The sequence below is a fragment of the Trachypithecus francoisi genome, unplaced genomic scaffold (assembly GCF_009764315.1).
Source record: "Trachypithecus francoisi isolate TF-2019V2 unplaced genomic scaffold, Tfra_2.0 Lachesis_group1, whole genome shotgun sequence".
In the NCBI taxonomy this organism is placed as follows: Eukaryota; Metazoa; Chordata; class Mammalia; order Primates; family Cercopithecidae; genus Trachypithecus; species Trachypithecus francoisi.
In genome coordinates, this window is record NW_022681454.1 from 59,312,205 (window position 1) to 59,328,507 (window position 16,303).

The 16,303-nt window shown below is 39.8% G+C and overlaps 1 long non-coding RNA gene and 1 pseudogene across 1 annotated transcript; both read left to right on the forward strand.

Moving 5' to 3' along the window:
* Positions 1-1,158: 1,158 nt before the first annotated feature.
* Positions 1,159-3,576, forward strand: LOC117085492. Its single transcript, XR_004437977.1, has 2 exons — positions 1,159-1,242; positions 1,604-3,576. It is a non-coding gene; the product is annotated as an uncharacterized LOC117085492 (long non-coding RNA).
* Positions 3,577-3,753: 177 nt separating this feature from the next.
* On the forward strand, positions 3,754-7,232 carry LOC117084900 (annotated as a pseudogene).
* The last annotated feature ends 9,071 nt before the right edge of the window (positions 7,233-16,303 follow it).

Below are 16,303 nucleotides of genomic sequence, written 5' to 3' on the forward strand. Positions count from 1 at the left end.
GCAAGAGACAAGGGTCTCTTGTTATCATGTTATCTTGGCTTCCAAACCTGGCTGAAGTCCAGAGAATCATAAAGTCATTCAAGAAAGCTAGAATAACCTGCCTGCAAGGAAAATAGGAAGTACTTTCAATTTAGAGCAATTCAAACATGCATAACATTTCCTAGATTAATAGTAATAATAATTAGAAAGGATTGACTTTCAGAAATTTTTCTCAAATCAAGGCTCCTGCTACTTTGGTTCCACCTTTTCTCTCTAGAAGGAGAGGAGTAGCATCTCCCAGAGGGCTGGCTGCCTCAGAAACACCAGCATCCCTAGCCCCCTCAGGCCCAGGGCTTGAGGCCCTGCTGAATCACTGCTCCCTTCTGGCTGGAGCCACAGCTCCCTCCAGCGCTGAGCAGGTCTAGAATGTTCCTCTAGGTAGAGGTGCCCGCAGCTCCTCCAGGCCACCCTCCCCACTGTCAGCCCCCCTCCCCCAACCTCTTCTTTCCACACTACCCTCTGAATTCAAGGAATTTCCTCAGCATCCCAAAGCTTGAGTTTCCTGTCGGTGGGGAGAGATGAATGTAGATAAAAGGAGTGCAAAAGGCACTAGGAAGCCTCAGTGCTCCGGATCCTCCAATCTCTGCTCCTCCACTCAGTTCAGGAACCCGCGACTGCTCGCAGCGCTCTCTTGACCACTATGAGCCTCCTGCCCAGCCGCACTGCCCCTGTCCCGAGTCCTTCGGGCTCCTTGTGCGCACTGCTTGCGCTGCTGCTGCTGCTGACGCCACCAGAGCCCCTCAGCACAGGTGAGAGCACCTGGCACGCGGGACGCACTGGGGTACAGCGGTGCATCCCAGCCTCTGCGGGGCAGCTGCCTTCCAGGGAACTCACCAAGCAACCTGCCCTATAAAGGTGCCTCTCTTTCTTCCCCAGGTGGTCCTGTGGCTGCTGCGTTGAGAGAGCTGCGTTGCAGTTGTTTACATACCACGCAGAGAGTTCAACCCGAAATGATCAGTAATCTGCAGGTGTTCGCCATAGGCCCGCAGTGCTCGGAGGTGGAAGTGGTGTAAGTTCTGTGCTGCTCTGTCCACTGTGACCTTGGCAAGAGGGAAGTCCTGCACCTTGGGTTTTCAACCTTTCTATCTCATGAGTGTATCTTCCTTTTCTTTCCTTCAGAGCCTCCCTGAAGAGTGGGACAGAAGTTTGTCTGGATCCACAAGCACCTTTTCTAAAGAAAGTCATCCAGAAACTTTTGGACCGGTACTTGTCACTTTGATCTTTGTGGTTTTTAAATCTCATCTAGGGAGACCATAGACTTCACAAGATCTTTATTCCCTGTACTATTTAAGTAACACTTTTCACGCTTGGAATTAAAAGGTTGTTAAATTGGGAACGTTTTTCTGGATTGTCCTGGGATAATCTTTACCACCAAGCTTACATGTAATTACTTGAGCAATTACACACAGCTTGTCGCTAGTTATGCTTTGTGTTTCCCCATTGCTTGTATTGATTTTGTATACTCCTTTTTTACCAAGCATTATAAACGCTGAGTGTTGACACCAGGGTGGAGTAGAAAGGAGTGCGAAAAATGGTTAAACTAATATAATCTTTTTCTCAACAGTGAAAACAAGGACAACTGATGAAGAGAAATGAGTAGGCATGGAAACGTTTCCCAGTCTTCAGCAGAGCAGTTTTCTGGAGGTCTTTGGACCCAGGGAAGACAAGAAGGAAGGATTTTGTTGTTGTTTGTTTATTTCTTTTTCCAGTAGTTAGCTTTCTTCCTGGATTCCTCACTTTGAAGAGTGTGAGGAAAACCTATGTTTGCCCCTTAAGCTTTCAGCTCAGCTAATGAAGTGTTTAGCGTAGTACCTCTGCTATTTGCTGTTATTTTATCTGCTATGCTGTTGAAGTTTTTGGCAATTGACTATACAGTGAGCCAAGAATCACTGGTTGTTAATCTTTCAAAGTGTCTTGAATTGAAGGTGATTATTATATCTCCAAGAAATATTCTTTAAGGTATTAACTGAGAAGGCTGTGGATTTAATATGGAAATAATGTTTCATAAGAATTCTGTCAATGGAGATACACGGTTATCTTCACTTTTTTAAGAAATAGGAAATATTTTAATGTTTCATGGGGAATATGTCAGAGAATTTCCTTACTCTTAATCATGGGGTACTATTTAATTATTTTACTTTAGAAGGCTGAGTGTATCGCACCTTATCTATGTAGAATATATTTCCTTATTCAGAATTTCTAAAAGTTTACATTCTATGAAGGCTAATATCTTCCTATAATTTTAGACATTCTTTATCTTCTTGGAATAGCAAACTGCCATCATTTACTTTTAAACTTTGATTTTACATGCTATTTATTAATGACTCTATTAGGAGTACTATAATTCTGGTAACTAAATATATATTTTAGATAGATGAAGAAGCTAGAAAACAGGCACATTACTGACTGCTACTTTACATTGAAATGTATCCTTTCAGTTTTTAAAGTAAAGGCAAACGTAACAATGACTTCTACTCTGAAAGTTTTGGAAACGTATTCAAACAATTTGAATATAAATTTATCATTTAGTTTTTAAAATACATAGCGACATCCTTCAGGTCCTAGCATTTCTCCTTGGAGGGGGTCCAGAGAAGGCTTGGTATATTGAAAAAAAAAAAACAAGGAGAAGTCGTCCAAGGGATGTCCATTTTTTATCCCTCTGCATGGGCTAGATTGTCCAAAATCATAATTTGCAGAAGGCCAGCATTTATGGTGGAATACAAAATTATATATAAGGTGGCCACACTGGGGCACAGTCCCTCCCCACTCACAGCTTTGGCCCCTTTCACAGAGTAGAACTTGGGATAGAGGATTGCAGAAGACCAGCGGGGAGGCCAGGGAAGATGCCTGTCGGGTTTTTAGCACAGTTCATTTCACTGGGATTTTGAAGCATTTCTATCTGAATGCAAAGCCTGCTCTAGTCCTGGTGGGACATACTGGGGGTGGGGGTGTGGGAAGATGCAGTAATGAAACCGGTTAGTCAATGTAGTCTTAAATGTCCTTGACAATGCTGTAAAGTTTCTTTTTATAAATATTTCTGTTTAAGCTATTTCACTTTTGTTTCGAAATCTTTCCCTTTTAAGGAGAAAATGTGACCCTTGTGAAAAGGCTTGTAGGAAAGCTCCTCCCTTTTTTCCTAAGTAATTAACAGTTGTGAATTTCTATTTTTGCTTTGTTTTTAATGAACATTTGTCTTTCAGAATAGCATTGTGTGATAACACTTAATGGCAAAAACAAAACATAATTTTGTGTAATTAACAAAGCTACTGCAAGAAAAATAAAACATTTCTTGGTAAAAATCATTTGTATTTATATATTATATGCTTATATATAATATATATTTATTATATATTTAGCATTGCTAAGATTTTTAGATGCCTGTAATGTATCTTTTAAAGGTTTTGACCATTTTGTTATGACGAATTACATATGTATTTCATTCACTATATTAAAATTGTACTTTCTTATTATGTGTCTCATTGGTTCATAGTCTTTATTTTGTCCTTTGAATAAGCACTAAAACACTTCTAAACTTCACTTATATTGTTTCTCCTTGCTATACTGTTACAATACATTTTACTTATCTTTAGTTCTATATAATTTAAACCACGAACTCTGCTCCTCTCTGCCAGGGCTGTCGTTCCCCAATACCATTGCTTTGGTTCAACCTTTCTCCAAGCTCAGTTCCCTTCCAGTTATTCCTTCACAGCACCAATGGCCTCTGGGGTCTTTGGAAAACACAAAGATTTCCTTCTCTAAATTCTTCCCTATCTAAATTGTTTCCTAGAAATAAAATAAGTTTCTAAGTATGACAGATGATGTTCTTTCTGTCTCATCCCACTCCTGATCAGCACTTCAACTTCCCTTGTCCCTCAAATTCACTATAGTCAGGTGTTCAGTTCCCTAACTGGGCATGTGCTTTCCTAGGCCCATGACTTTGCATTTGCTAGGGCCACTACCTGCATATAAGAGGAGGCTTACTCATCCTTAAGAACTCAGTTCAAGTAATACCTCCTTTGTGCTTTCCTTGGCAGACCTCATGGCTTCCAACTTGATGTTCCCATAACATCTCATTATCTGAATTACAACAAAAATACTGCATTGCTCTTACTTCTAGGTTTCTTCATCCACTCTAGCTCTCCCAGAGCATTAACCATATTAGATCTACCTCTGCATCCCCAATGTAGCATAATGCAGGACTTAATGAATTAACAAGTTATCCTGATCTTCAGGCTGTCAGATACTGTTCTAAATTCAATAACCTGGCTCATAATAGGTATTTGTTTTGTTGTTGTTTGTTTGTGTTTTGGTTTTTCTTTTTTTCCAGACTGAGACTTGCTCTGCTGCCCAGGCTGGAGGTCAATGGCGTGACCTCAGCTCACTGCAACTTCCACCTCCCAGGTTCAAGTGACTCTTCCACCTCAGCCTCCTGAGTACGTGGGAGCAAAGGCACCTACCAGCATGGCCAGCTAATTTTTGTATTTTTGTAGACAGGATTTCACCATGTTGGCCAGGGTGATCTTGAAATCCTGACCTCAGGTCATCGGCCCACCTCAGCCACCAAAGTGCTGGGATCACAGACAAGAGTCACCGTGCTTGGTTTTAATTAAATTATAACTTGTGTGCCCTCTTTTCTCCTTCTCTAGCAGTAGTCCAACAAGGGGTTTGGCATGCACAATCCTCTCAATCTACAATACCTCCTCTCACTTTTACCAGGGTAGCTACCGTACTTCCTTCTGGAATAGCTTGCCTTTTACTTCCTTGAGGAAACCTCTCCAACTCTTACTCCTACCTTTGAAGAAACCCCTTTTATACCCTCTCCTAGCACTCTGTACTTTTCCTTCATAAAGTTTTCTCACCAAAGTTACTGTAGAGTTTATTGAGTCTATGTGTTTATTTTCATCTGTTTAGGGTCTCTCTATTCTAGCTTCATGTAAGCTTCATGAGAGCAGGGACAATGCTTATCAACTTCATCTCAGTTCCTAGGACAGTGCCTAGCACATGCAAGGTATTCAAAATGCAAGTGATCTACGCTAAACAAGTCCCCTCATCACTCTAAAATTAAAAGAGCAATTTCTTTTACATACACATTCTTAGGTATTTTTACTTAACATTTCCCTATCTAAATGACAAATGAAGTTGTCTCATCCCAATCCTGATCAGTACTTCAACTTCCCTTGTCCCTCAAATTTACCATATAAATACCTAACAATAGGTATTTATATGAAATTGCTCTTTTATGAAACACAAGAAAAGGAAAGAAAGAAGATTAATCATATTAGTATGTATGTACATACATTCACACTGCAGTTGGATTATATTATAAATGTTTATACTGGCATGTAGTTGTATAAATTTGAATATGCTATGAGTCTTTTTTTCTTTTGTTTTTTCTTTTTTTCTGAGACAGAGTCTCGCTCCGTTGCCTAGGCTGGAGTGCAGTGGCACGATCTCGGCTCACTGCAAGCTCCGCTTCCCGGATTCAAGGAGTAAACCCTCATCTGACTTGTGATTTCCAAGACATACCACTGTTTGCAGTTCAGCCATCAAATTCCTTCCCAACAAGGGAGTGGGGCATTCAGGCATGAAAAGAAAGGGATGTGACGAAACTAAAGTCTCTGAAGAGCAGTTTAAAACATAGGTAAAATGGCATGTATGAACTTGTTTATCTCCCCCATGACCATACAGTTTTGGGGTGATGGAAGCCCATTGTAATGGGTCAAAACCAAGTAAGCAACTCCATGTCCAAATGGAAGTTAATATTCTTTTTCTTTTTTCTTTTTTTCTTATTCCTTTTGTTTTTGAGACTGAGTCTGACTCTGTCCCCCAGGCTGGAGTGCAGTGGTGCAATCTCGGCTCACTGAAAGCTCCGCCTCCCACGTTCAAGTGATTCTCCTGCCTCAGCCTCCTGAATAGCTGGAATTACAGGCACCTGCCACCATACCCGGCTAATTTTTGTGTTTTTAGTAGTTTCATCATGTTGGCCAGGCTGGTCTTGAACTCCTTACCTCAGGTGATCCACCCATCTCGGCCTCCCAATGGGCTGCAATTACAGGCATGAGCCACCGCACCCAACCCAAAAGTTAATACTCTTACCTGCACTTCAAAGGTTACCTAAGGCTCCCCTGGAGATATGTTCCATTGTCCAATGGGAGATGTGGCGGAAGGTCTGGTGGGCTTGCTTGGCTATTTCAGCCATCATTGGTTCAGATGTCAATGGCTCCCTTTGGAGTGCTGAGCATTTCCTCTTCCAATATCCAGTTTTTTTTTAAAAATGTACACACTGATTTATGCCCAAGACATGGTGACTTGGATGCCCAGTTTTATGTTTTCCACCTTTTCGCTTCCCTTGTTTAGGCTAAGAACCAGGAGGGCAATCCCATGTGGGAGGTGAGCTTAAGGCTGCAGCCAAGAGCTGCACCTTTTGGGAGGTCCTTTTTGCTCTTTCTGCTTCCTATGTTCTGCCCCTGTTATTAAAAACTAAAAATGCCATATTCAAAAGCCTGGGGAGAGACTTCTTCAGCACAAGGAGGGATATGATAGGCCGCCAGTGGATATAACTCCTTTAGAAGGAAGGAAATTAAGTTTTGATACCCATGCATTGGTTCAGGACTTGGAAACTCATGGATTTGACAAAACACAAGCAGAAACAGCAGTATCAGCACTAACTTATCAGCACTAATTTATCAAATGTCAGCCTGGGTACTACTGATAAAAAGATGGTCACTCAAGCTCCACAGCTCCACAGGAAATAACAGTACAAGAGCCAATGGCTCATTTGGGCTCTACCAGGAAAGAAATGGTCATCTTAGAGAAAAGTGAATTCACAAATCTGAGAGCAGAGAATGAGGAAATGAAAACTGAATTAGACCAAGTTAAGCCACAACTAATACATGAAACCAGTTGAATTGGAGCAGATAATAAATTGGATATCAACCTAGAAAGGAGTAAAGTAACAGACATATTTACAGATTAAGAAAAGCAACTTAAGGAAGCAACTACAGATTTACAAAAATGGATACCCAAACCAAAATATTATTTCAGTGACCAGTAATAAAACTGACGCTGAAATTGCTTCCTTAAAAACACTGATAGAGTCTAACAAACTTGAGACAATTCGTTATCTTGCAGTCTCCGTATTTAACTGCCTGGCAGTAGCATTGGGATTTTAGAGATTCTGGAAGCAGTATTAATACTCTTACTGCTGTGGCTATTGGCTTCTTAGATCACCAAACCAGGAGAGATTGATTTGGAACATTGTCTGTTGCAGCAAAAATTTACTATACAAGATTATTCAAAGTATATAAGGACTAAAAGAGGAAATGTTTCAGAATGAGAAGAGATATTTTGTCTTTATTGTGTGTGTGAGTGTGTGTGTGTGCGTCTTTTTTAGATTGAAAAGCTGTCATTCAAACCTGGTTTATTTGAGATAGAAGAGCATTTTGTCCTTTTGATAGTTCATAGAAAATGAACCAGAGTTTTCTTGTGTTTGCTTGATCGGTTCTGTAAATCATATAGGATCTTGTTGGTACTGGCTGAATATTTGAAAACTATTCCCTAGCCTACATACTTATTACTGAATTAACTTCCCCGATAATGATTGTATAATTACATTTTTCTATAAATTGAAGGTTATTACAACCACAACAATAACAAACACCACAACAACAAAAGCTGATCCATAGGAGTCTGGGGACCCATAGCTGCTTTTTGTAGTTTCATACGGATATCAAGGTCAGATTGGGTTATACAATATACTCCCAAAGGGGTTTGTCCTTATTTTGAGTCAGAATTTGTGTTAGTACATTTCCTAATTGCCTCAACTAAACATCCGTGAAGCAAAACCGGATTCTTATCTTTACCCTTAGAAACTTCCTTAATCTTTTCATAGTTAATAGGCTTTTCATCCGCTTCTTCATCCCTTCTAACGAACAAGGAACCATATGAGCACCCTCCCCAAGTCCTCACTGCCCCTTTGATGATAGTTGCATTCCAGATCTTGATCTGGAACTTCTGTATCTCCTGCCTGATATATATTATGGTGAGGGCTATGAGTCAATATCTCATCTGTGTGGGTCCTAGCTGTCCCCAAAATGCAATGTTTCTCTCCCACGGTACAACACAGAGACAACCAACATGCAGATTCTGCCAAGTCAAACTATAGGTCAGAGTTAATTTCTCAAACTCATCTATGAATTTTCCTGGATCTTCAGAGAAATGACCAAAATTTTCTTTACATAGAGCCAAATCAGACATAGAAAAGGGGACAGGTACTCTTACAGTGCCTTCTTCCCCATTTGCCGCCTGTCTTAGTGGACAAACATTTCCCTTTGGAGGTTGATAAGAGGCTCCACTACAAGTAGTACCCGCAGGGCTAGGTTCCTCAGGGAGTGCTGGGAATAGAGTGGGACTAGATGGGTAAGGAGGAAGGGACTAAGGGGCCTCAGCAGAACTTTCAGGTGGACAGAGGGGAGAATGGGCTGACATACCTGAACCTTCATAGCTGAGAGAAGGAGGTTCTGCTCCACCCAAAAATATCTGCTGGACTGTGGGGGCTTGCATCAAGGCATTGTCTAGTGTGTCTAGTTCTTTTTCTTCCTTTCCTTTCATCAAACATGCACATGCCTGTTGCAGGGTTTTATCCTGACTGAGCAGCAAAAATGCTTAACATGTGGTATTTCATCCCATGTTTCATCCCACTTACAAAACAAACCAAGTGGAAGTGTAATAGAATATTATACTTATATTATGTTATTATACTACATAATATATTAAAATATTAAATACTATATATTTAATTATATGCTATATTATTAAAGGCTATACTTCCGATAGGAGACAATTTCTTCTGCTTTTCCAAATAATACTGAGGCCAAACAGTATTACACATAAACACCAATTTCACCAGTTTTCTCCATTATTCCCATTTATTTTAAACTGATCTCAGTGTGGGAGGATACATCCTAGTGATAAGTCCTTTGGGATCAATGTTGTGGTTCCCATGAAGGAGGCAGGCGATGTGGAAAGAAAAGTTCCAAACTGGTGAGATTGCATTGCCACTGGCCAAGTTCCACTAAAAAGGAAAGGAGATGTTTTTAAGGCCAGCTGCATTCATGAGGAGATCGCAGCTGAAAACGGAATTCTCTTATCCACACTAGCCAAATAATATACATGAGCTGAGCCATGACTCTTAGATAAACCACAACATAGAATCCAATGAAAGAAATGTCAAATAAGGCAAAGGAAATGAAGGGGATTTAGATGGAAATGGCCAGAGCAAGCAGGCTCTGGGCAATAGTTGCACTGTGGATTGGACAAGCAAAGCTGATTTGCCCGAATTTTGAAAAGATAAGAAATGTTTGTAGTGTACAAATGAAAAAAAACAGCAAGGAGAAAGGTCCCCTGATTTCCATCCTAGTGCTTCTCAATCACGCCTAGTGATTGCAACAAAACATAACCACACCTATGTAATCTTATTGCTTAAATACCAAATCTTCATCAGCAATTTTAGAGAAAGTTAAAATCTCTAAGATCAGTTAAATGAACTCTCCTGAAAATGACATTGAAACAGAGACAGTGCCCAAAAAATGGATTCATGCAGCAAAAAGGACAAGGCAGATTAATACAGACAGCATAGCAGTTAACATCCCCTGAGGGCAAACCTATTCTTAGCCAAGAGGAACTTTACTGAGAGGGCCCTCTAACCCCATAAATCTTAAGAAGGGCTCTAACCTCCAAAGTTGGGCCAGGAACCCAGGTTCGGTCAGGGATCCTTGCCTTTTATTAAGAGGAACCTTTAATCCTCTCTGTCAGGAGAGACTCTAACTCCCCTAAGTTGGGCCTGTAACCCAATCCCATCCTTTACCTTGGAACTCCAATGCATACCCAGAATCAGCTAATTGGTACTGCAGTCTATATCCTTTGAGTGGAGGGTCTCCTCAGTATTGTCCCTTCATGGTTGCCAGAAAGATATTACCAGAAAGCGGTCCCAATCCGGACCCCAAGAGAGGGTTCTTGGATCTTGGGCAGAAAGAATTCAGGATGAGTCCACAAAGCAAAGTGAAAGCAAGTTTTGTAAGAAAGTGGTGTAAGAACAGCTACTCCAAGGCAGAGTAAGGTGTTCCCAAAAGTAAGAGGAGGCCCATGTTCACCCTAGGTACAATGCTTGTTTATGTATAGCAGAAAAAATGATCATGGGGAAACGTGTTCTGCTACAAGAGTTTGGGATAAATAATTAATTTTATTAAATACTATAATTTGCAAGAATTGATATTGGTATCTTTAAAGCAAAATTAGGAATGCTTCTGTTCTCAGGATAATGGGATATCAGGAAATTCCTAATTCTAATCTGTTTAGTAAATGTTATCAATCTGTTCTCTTAACTATAAACATCTAGAGGTTAGGAATCCCTAACTTTCTGGAAATGCAGCCCCGTAGGTCCCAGCCTTATTTTTCCTAGCCCTCATTTAAGACAGAGTCACTTTGGTTCGAACGCCACTGACAATGTTACTGTGGGAGGTAGAGAAGGAGAGGAGGAGACGTGTCTAACACTAATTCTGTCATCGCGAGTCCTTCTTTGTGAGTCCTCCTGAGACACCTTCTCAGGTGTTCCAGAAGTAACTGAAGAGACATTGAGGGATGGTGGAGGTGTTAGACCCACAATAGCACAGTGGGGGACAATCCAGAAAAACAGATCACACTGTTTGTCTTTCCTGGCTACCCGTACAAATAATAAAGAAAATGGCCTGTCCTGTCTTCGCCAGTGATGCTCCACTGCATATTTCCTCCACTCACCAATGAGTTCAATGTTTGCAACGGACAACAGCTTTGCAATTTTAGTTGCCTGTTAAAATTCCTCTCTTCCCGAGGGCTTTCTCCAACTGGTGATGGGAAAACAGGGTTGGCAGACAGAGCTCACAGGCAGGATGGCCTGTGATTTCAAACCCTTAGAGGATGGACAGAAGTTAATGGATGAATATTCAATTTTCCCAGTCTCTTGGTTAGATAATTCTACAAGTTTCTTTCTCTTTTTCTCTCTTCCTACATTTCTGTATATATTTTAAATATTTTATGTTAGAATAGAGCATAAAAATAGAATAAAATAAATAAATAATATATAAAATGTTCCACTTTTCTCTTCATTATGATTATAGCTTCTTTTAAGCCACTGAGCATATTTGTAATAACTATTTTAAAATTCTTGTCCACTGGTTTTTCATTTTGTCATGCCTGATTCTATATTGACTTGATTTTGTTTTACTTATTATGGCTTATGCTGATTCCTGCAGGAAATTGTGAATCTTAAGTTGCTGAGTGTCAATATTTGCTTTCCTTCTTTAGAGTCTTGGGCTTTGTTCTGTCAAGTGGTTAAGTCACCAGGGCATCAGCTTTATCTGTTTGAGACTTGTTGTCGAGCTTCGTTAGGGTGGTCTAGAAATGTTCTTCACTCCAGGGTTTGTTTAGCTGTAGTAGTAAGTCATGTCCTTCCCTTGCCTTTATGGATGCCCTGAGTGCTCATGAGTTCTCTTCTCTCTGACAGGCCAGACCTCAAATATCTCCCCACTCCATATTATGTCTGAGATTTGCTCAGCCAAAAATTTTCTGGTTACTCTTTGCTTGACTTAAGGAGTTTCATCCTATGTATGCGTGACTTAATATTGATCAAACAGACCCAATGGGACCTCAATGCAGATTTCTGGAGCTCAGGTTTCCTGCACAGATCTCTCCTTCCTCCAACTCTTTCTAAACTTCTAGTCACCCCAGTTATCTTCTATTCAAATCTGTGCTCCCTCAACTCAGCAAGAATAACATGGTCTACTTTGGATCTCTCCTCCTGTACAGTGGTCCTGAATTGCACCAGCAAAACATCCAGGGTGTTCATCGATCTCATCTTGTTTATTTCCTTTACTCAGGGATTCTAATGTTCCTCTGCTTGTTGTATAATGTGTAAAAGGAGTCGCTTCGTATATTCTTTGGATTTTCTAGTTCTTTAAGACAGGAAGTTAAAACTTCTGTTTTACTTCAATATGACTCGAAATTGAAGTCCTAGTGGGACAATTCTGAGGAATACTTCACAAGGTTTGTGTAAGACTCCAGGCAAGGTTGAGCTCTGATTGCCCACAGTGATATCTCATTCATTACATACCCTTTATTAGACTTTTTCCCTTGCCTATTCCACATTCCCCCACTTCCTCACTCCTTTCTATAATCATCTCTAAGGCAAACTGCACTTAAGTCTTTGTGTCAGACTCCGTTTTGGGGGAGCCTGAACATAGACAATTGGGCCCCCTAGAAATCATACCTCACAGCAAAGGCTTATGACTACTATTTTATTATTTATTTATTTACATTTTTATTACATTTTAAGTTCTGGAGTACATGTGCAGAACGTGCAGGTTTGTTACATAGGTATACATGTGCCATGGTGGTTTGCTGTACCCATCAACCCATCACCTACATTAGGTACTTCTCCTAATGCTATCCCTCCCCCAGCCAACTCCCAATAGGCCCCAGTGTGTGATGTCCCCCCACCCCCATGTCCATGTATCCTCATTTTTCAACTCCCACTTATGAATGAGAAGATGTGGTGTGTGGTTTTCTGTTCTTGTGTTAGTTTGCTGAGGATGATGGTTTCTGGCTTCATCCATGTCCCTGCAAAGGACATGAACTCATCCTTTTTTATGGCTGCATAGTATTCCATGGTTTATATGTGCTGCATTTTCTTTTTCCAGTGTATCACTAATGGACATTTGGGGTGGTTTCAAGTCTTTGCTATTGTGAAGAGTGCCACAATAAACATACTTATGCATGTGTCTTTATAGTAGAATGATTTAAAATCCTTTGGGTATATACTCAGTAATGAGGTTGTTGGGCCAAATGTGACTACTATTTTTCTAAGGAGAACCAGGAGGAAAGAAAATGGGAAATGAGGCAGAAAATAGTGAAAGCTCCTAATAGGACAGAGCATAACCACACTGGCCATTGCTGCAGACAACTGAGTTCTTGACCTCACAAAGGGGCGGTTGTGAGTGTGAATTCTTCTGCAGAAACTGTAACCAACTCAAACCAAGGAACTGTAGTTCTGTGTTTACAGGAGAGTCATAAATCACCCTACTAGCAGGGCATCAGCCTCTGATTTGTATTCCTTGGTTATACTTAATATTAAAACCTGGAATCCAAATTCATAAGGCCCTCAAGTCATGGGAAGACAGTCTACCAAACTACATCCCGGACCTCATGTTGACCTGTGAAGAGGTTAGTACTCCTATCATCATTTTTGTTCTCCACATTAGAAGTGGTAAATCTTTTCTGTTATAGGTGTAAGTTAGTTATAATTGTTCCTGCTGCTTTCAACAATCCCCTAGAAAGGAAGCCGGATTGTATGGGAGAGGAACAAACCAATCAAAGATTAAGGCCAGACACTGATCCCTTGATAGCCAGACAGGAATGAATTTGGTTCAAAACATGAGATCACACAATTAAAAAAAACAGTCTTCTCATTTTATACATGGAATTGTGAAGGTTCAGAGACCACCAAGCCCTGAGAACTATTTTGTTACAAATGTCAGAGAACTATTTTATTACAAAATTGGGCTAGAACTCAGTTTTCTGATGTTTAATACAGGGAGATTGTCATTAAAATAGATTATTTTCAAGACTGCTAAAGATTGTTAGCTTGAATGCTGGTTTTAGGATTGGCTTTCAAAAATTTGTAGAACCAATGTCAGGGTTCTAAGTAATAGCTTATAGCCATTTATAAGTTGAGCTCCAATAGGACAATCTAAAGAAAATAATGCACATTGAAGTCAAACAATTCAAGAATAAAATGGGTTAGGCCAGTTGATATGGTTTGGCTCTGTGTTATCTCCCAAATCTCATGTCGAGTTGTGATCCTCAGTATTGGAAGAGGGTCCTCATGGGACGTGTTTGGATCATAGAGGAGAGTTCCCCCTTGCTGTCCTCATGATAGTGAGTGAGTTCTCATGAGATCTGGTGGTTTAAAAGGGTGGTCCCGTCTTCCTTCACTCTCTCACTTCCTCCTGCTGTCACCATGTAAGATGTGCTTGCTTCCCCTTTGCCTTTTGCCATGATTGTAACTTTCCTGAGGCCTCCCCAATCATGCCTCCTGTACAGCCTGTGGAACTGTGAGTCAATTAAACCTCTTTTCTTCATAAATTATCTAGTCCCAGGTAGTTCGTTATAGCAGTGCTAGAACAGACTAATACACCACTTTATTTGACTTGCTACTTTATCAGTGATCTATTGTCTCTCCAAAATGCAGTGCATTAAAACAACCACCATTTTATTCTTACTCATGACTCTGAAGGTCATCAGTTTGTGCGAGGTGATGAAAAAACTTTGGGATCAGCTGGGTGGTTCTTCTGATGGTGTCTCCTGGGGTCACTCATGGGGCTGTAGTTAGTTTCTTGGTGACTTGCTTGGGGCTGCCTCACTCACGTGTCTGGTTGTTGGTATTATCCATTTCCTGGTTCTCGTGTCTCTAGCTGATGAGCTTGGCAGCAGCATTCTAAGAGGGCAGGAGAGAAGCTCCTAGGCTTCTTGCCGTGTTCATCTTCAACATCTACAACATCACTTTTAAAATATCCTAGTGCCAAAGCAAGTCATAAAGTCAGCACAGAATCAAGGAGGTTGGAATATAGATTCTCCCTTTTAAAGTGAGGAGCTGCTAAGAATGCATGGGTATTTTTAATCTTTCACCTTTCTCATATTTTATTGTCTTGTTTCTAAGTTAAAAATATCCCTTGCAAAATTTCCAGATAACTTACAAAAAGTCATAGAGCTATGTTAGCACAAATAGAGTACAATAAAAAAATTGTTATTATGATTGGGTCTCAATACAGATAAATATTATAAAGAATACAACATCTTAATGTACATTTTATTATCATGGTAGTACATGTACACAGTGTTAGCACAAAATTCTGATATGTTTACTTTGTACAGAAGGAAAATAGATTCAATGGAAACAGGGCTGTTTCTGAGTAATACTTCCAGCTTATGTTCTACTTCTTGATTTGTACAAAGGCCAAGATCTGATCAGTCAATTGAATGTTGTCAGGTTATTACAATATCTCCTTTTCAGATTGAAATAGACTGTTTTCCCTTCTTAACATGTCAGGATCTTCTTTGTGCCACTTTGTGTATTTCTTTATCCCAAATTTGTATCAGCCTTTTAAATAAAAATAATAATGCATTTCTTGTTGTCTTTTCACAAGTTCAATGTTATCTCTCCTGTAAAGTCTTCCCTGACTCCCCTGGGGAAGTTCTCCCTCCTCCTTCCCTCCACAGTGTCTCAGATATACACCTATTATAATATAGATCACCTCTAGATTAATCTGTTGACCTGTCTGTCTCTCCATACAGTCAACAGCAGAAATTCAACTTTTGTTATCTTCAAATACCTAGCATCAAGCAAAAGCTCTGGCAAGAAATAAATGCACAATGAGAATTAGCATAAAAGAAAATAAGAAGTTGCTATTTAGGCCAGTTTTACCTTTAGACTGTATCAACCCTCTAGTTATCACCAATTCTTCAGTTAAATGCTGTTATGGCCTGAATTATGTCCCACTCAAATTTATATGCCAAGATTCTAACCCCCATTACTTCTGAATGTGACCTTATAAGGAAGGAGGGTCCTTAAAGAGGTAATCCAGTGAAATTGAGGTTATTAGGGTAAACTGCTAATTCAATATGATAGGTGTTCCTATTAAAAGAGGAAATTTGGACACAGACAAGCATACAAGAAGAACATCATGTAAACATAAAGATGACCACCTACTAAGCAAGTAGAGATGCCTGGATCAACTCCTTCTCCCAGAGTCCTAAGAAAGAAACAACCTGTCAAATCTTGATCTTGAAATTCTGGCTTCCAGACCTGTAAGATAAAAAGTTCTGTTATTTAAGCCACTCACTCTGTGGTATTTTGTTATGGTAGCACTAGAAAACTAGTTCAAATATTTGTTTGATTTGTTAATGCCAAAAATAAATAAATAACCTGTATTCAATATGGAATAATTAAATTCACTTATGACACTTTTAAAAAATAAAATGAAAGCTCATAGTTCACTGTTAGTTAATTAAGCTTGAACCCCATGGAAACTGCTATCTTCAAACCATAAGTAAATCGTAATTTTCAATTCTTGAGAGGGAAAACTTATACTCTGAACTCAATTTTTTCTGCAGTATATATAGACTGTGCAAGTAGACTCAGTTTGGAAAACTCTATTGAGATTTTAAATAGGAT